This window comes from Cryptomeria japonica, chromosome 9, assembly GCF_030272615.1.
Source record: "Cryptomeria japonica chromosome 9, Sugi_1.0, whole genome shotgun sequence".
In the NCBI taxonomy this organism is placed as follows: Eukaryota; Viridiplantae; Streptophyta; class Pinopsida; order Cupressales; family Cupressaceae; genus Cryptomeria; species Cryptomeria japonica.
Window position 1 is genome coordinate 744824327 of NC_081413.1, and position 4736 is coordinate 744829062.

The following is a 4736-nucleotide window of genomic DNA, read 5'->3' on the forward strand; positions in this document are numbered from 1 at the left end:
TCCTAAATAACTTTCAAATAATTGTCCTCTCCCGACCATAGAGTTTTTTAAGAAATATTCCTCCCATATTTTTTTGCAATGCAATTTAATTTTGCTCTTAGGTACCATGTGTTCAGATGAAATGTGACTAAAAAGAGAATCCTCATTCATCTCCATCAAATTTCTCATGACAGAAGAAAAATTCGTACCTTGACTAGTACTAATTTCTTCCACTACTTCAGTTGCATCCTCTTCAACATCAATAGGATATTCCTCAACATCAATAGGTTGCTCTTGATTACATTTTGTATGACCTTTCTTTGAATCATCCCTTATACGATCATATTTTTTTTCTCTATTTCTTTTATTCTCCATTACACAAAGTATTGAAATTTTCTTTCCTAAAATCGCAAGTGAATACTCCTTAAGAAAAAAATCAACTCCTTTGCAAAAAATCACCTCCTTCAAAATAATCATCTTCTTCCTTGAAAAAAATCAACTTCCTAGAAAAAAAAATGAAGTTTTTATGAATTGTTTTTTGTTTTTTGTTTTTAGAAAATTAAAAAAACACCTCAATAATATATGAGGGAAAGGGTGGGGAAGCAAGCAGTCGCTTCCCGACACGATCGCTCATGGAGGGTCCCACCTCTTGGGGGACTCAGATGAGCCTTACTCAGCCAAGGGCCACTTGGCCGAGTAGGACTCAGCCGAGGTCCACTCAGCTGAGTAGGACTCCGTCGATGCCCACTCGACCAAGTCTGCCTATGTGGCATCACACATGGCAACATACTCATTAAAATCCCCCAATTTATAGAACTTTCAAGTTCTGCTAAGAATTTGAGCATCAAATTTTATTTTTTTTAAAATACTAAAAATACCCTTTTCGAGAGCTTGGAGTGAGGAACGTTAGTAAATCATATCAGAAAATTTTTAAAATTATATATAACACTAGTGAAAGAGTCCTATTAAAAAATATATAAGTTTTTTCAGGATTGCTATAGTTTTGATAGGATAAATTTTGTGGGAGACGAAAAACTGTAAATTTTGAGAAACTTTGACTTTGAATTGTTATAATGGTGAAAATATACATCGAAATTAGATTTTTATTTTCTTTCTACACTGGCTACAGATGTCATTTAAAACATATTTCAAAATTAGAGGAAAACAAGATTATTTACATGTAGTTTTCTAGTTGGAGGTGAAACCCCTGATTTGCAGTATTTTTCAATAATTGAAAAATGACTTTAATAATTAAAAACACATATCATATCTTGTTCCAATTTTTTTTTTTAAATAATAGGCATAAACTTCATCTAGCTTTACACATTTCATTAGTTTACATCATCTTCAAATACAAAATAGAAATATCACTTTTGTGCCATTGAAGTTGAATTGTTTTGTTGTTGTTAGCATTTTCCTTTATAAAAGTGAGACACAAGTTTGTACTTTTACCCAGCAATACCTTTAACATCAATCAACCATCACTCCCCAATGGCCTTCTCAACGTTATGATGGTCCATCCACATCCTTTCAAATCTAATTAAAGAAGTTTCTTTTAACACTTTTATTCTTTGCAACAAAAACCATAGGAAAGTGGTTCGAACCAATCCGTGAAATAGCTGATAGGAAGCACAGATAATGGCTAAACTAGTTATTAGAGATTAGGGCCCTATCTAATCTAACTTGAATAAAATCGCCCCCTACCCTTTGGTTGGTCTAAGTAAAATTGGCACCTTGGAGATCTATATCATGTAGACCCTAGTTATTAATAAAGTTCAGCAGGTCCATTCTAATATCTAACTAAGATGGGATGTCCCCAAACTTCTCATTGTCATGGAGAGGGGTATTGAAGTCCCCCATGATCATCCACCTTTCATCCTTAACAAGATATCAAATAGCCTCCAGCTTCTTCCAAAATTTGCATCCACCTAGTCTATTATTAGGGGCATAAATGCTAGTTAAGAGCCAAGAGGTACCATCCCCTAAATGATGAAAGCTAACAAAATCCAAATTACTATCCTTCTTAACAGGCACCTCAGTAACACTCCTTAGATTCCATAAAATGGCAATGCCCACATAAGTACCATTTGAGCTACCTCCTAAAAATCCACCATCCTTAAAAAGCTTAATCTTGTCAACTTTCTCTTTAGTCATTTTAGTTTCTTGGATAAGAACAATATTCGATTTATTTCTTCACTTTATTGTTTGTCTTGAATTTATTTATGTCAATTGTAAAAGATTTACATTTTTATACATGCGAGCATGTTATATAATTTCATATGTGTTGAGTAGGATTATATCATGTTGTATTTAATTAGATTTAATTACATTAGTCATATAATTATTAAGCTTAACACATTTTTCTTCTACATCATCAAGGTAGCATTTAATGAAATACTTAGATATTTAATTAAATCACACATGTATCAATTTAATCATGAATAATTGAGAAATAAATCACAAAATTTAAATTAGACATACATGTTCATTACCAAATATGTTACTTTTCATCAAAGAGGTGTATACATTGTTTCAAGAATTAAAATAATATGTTTGAGATAAAACATAAGCATAAACATATATATCAGTTTCATAACATGAATATCACTGTACATAAAAAATTATCATGATACAATCATCTCCTATCCCTAGGACTAGTAGCTAGAGGATGGTGACTAGATGTCCCCTCCTGATCTGGCCATGGGGGTAGGCCCATGGGTGTGTATCATGATGTGGTGTATGAGTGACTTCCTGAGAAGCTCCTATGATCCCTCTCCATCATGATCTGATGATATGTGGCTGCCTCTACCTGAGCCACTGCTAGATCTTACTCTATCTGTGGTATCCTCTCTAACAGGGTACTTTCCCTCTATCTCCATACCTCCATCTCGACTTGAATGGGGGTGAATAGGTCCTCATGCTGCCCAAAAAACCCTTATAGTCTATGCACTATCTGCGAGGAGATGAGAATGTGTGTGGTCATGATGATGCCTGTCACTACATTTTGGATAACAGATTGCCACTCCTAGACACCAATTGTAGAGATAGAAAGAGGTTTGTCATCAATAACATTCTATATCATTAAATCTAAATAAATAGGATGCACAAATTAAATAATCATAAAAACACTTTACCTGGATCTTCCTCTCGCCAATAAGGTTCGTGGAAAGGGACCTCTTGTGACTTGGACCTACTAGGCTCTTCATGCTCATAATGTCTTTGAACAATAGGCACATGATGGTGGGGACTAGAATTAGGACCCCTTATAGGGTCCTTTTCCACTCATGATGGAATTATGTGTGGATCTAGGGCAATGGTATCATCCCTAGAGTAATGAGGAACTGCATCTGACTTGGCCTCCTTGGCCTCCTTGTCCTCCTCACCCTCCTCATCCTCCTCACCCTCCTCATCTTTGTTGTCCTCCTCATCGTCCTCCTCCTTGTCCTCCTCCTCCTCCTCCTTGTCCTCCTCCTCCTCCTCTCCATCCTCCTCATCATCACCATCCTCATCTCTCTCTCCTACACCACCAATCTCCTATTGTCCTGCATCCTCATCCTGATCATATGTGTCCTCCTCATCAAGGACTCTGAACGTATTAGGATCCTCCTCATCACCCACATGTCTCCATGGTCTGGGGTTTCCTCTAGGGGATTCTGCTAGAAGAATAAATCTAGGGTATGTCCTACCCCACCATGTGATGTACCGTCGGTGTGCTCCCACATCATCTCTATATTCGGTTGCGATATCCTGATCTAACCCATCTAAATCAATGATATCAATCACGTCGCTAGTAGGCCTCTTAATGGCTTCTAGCCTAGGAGTCACACATGAGTTCCGGATATAGATAGGCACATTTGTTAGAACATAGTACTCAAACCCAAATTGCCACCAAACTTGGTCGAAGTATAATGGGACTACAATGTGGTTGTACCGTCCCTCTAGTAGGTGGTTCCTCTACATGCAAAACAACTACCTATGTATACCCACTGACATGTACATCCTAAGGTAGGCTCTCCATCTAATAACCTCTATTGTCAATCTGTCAAATATAACTCTCCAATACAACAAATCTCTGAACTACCACTCATGGGTGAGAGGATATGCAAACACCGTAGGCTTCTTTGGAACCAGGTCAATGGGTACTCTAGTGGGTCTAGTGCATGTGATGTGTTTGAGTATCTAGATCTGTAGTGGTGTGAGGGTTGCATCCTTTTCCAAATACGTACTCTCCAAGGTCATGAAAGAGGTGGGCTAGCATGCTTTTCCCCTAGGAGAGTACTCTCTGATGTCTCTCCATAGCTCTAACTGCATAAGTGAGACCTCCATGCATGTGAGTGTTGTGCCCACTAGGGCCATGACTAATTCAATGGTATCAATCATTAAATGTCTCACTAGTGGAACCTCACTAGTGGGATGCAAGAGCCAAATGATCATAATATGGCCCTTCGTCTCAGTTGGCATCTCTCTCGCAACGCAGTAGACCTGCTCCCTCCTGTAATTGATAGTAGTGCACTCTGCTTGGTATTTCATTGTTTCTCCTCTAATGGAAAGAAAAAGTATGCGACATACATCCTCGAGTGTGATCGTCGTCTCCCCCACAGGTTAAAGTAAGGTGGAGGTATCTACATCCCATCTCTCCATCAAGGCCATCATCATCGTAAGATGGAACTTGATGGTGGACATGGTCATCACATACCATAATCCTACCAAATGTAGCAACTCAATATCCTCTAGTGAAAGCCTTGGAATCAGACTCA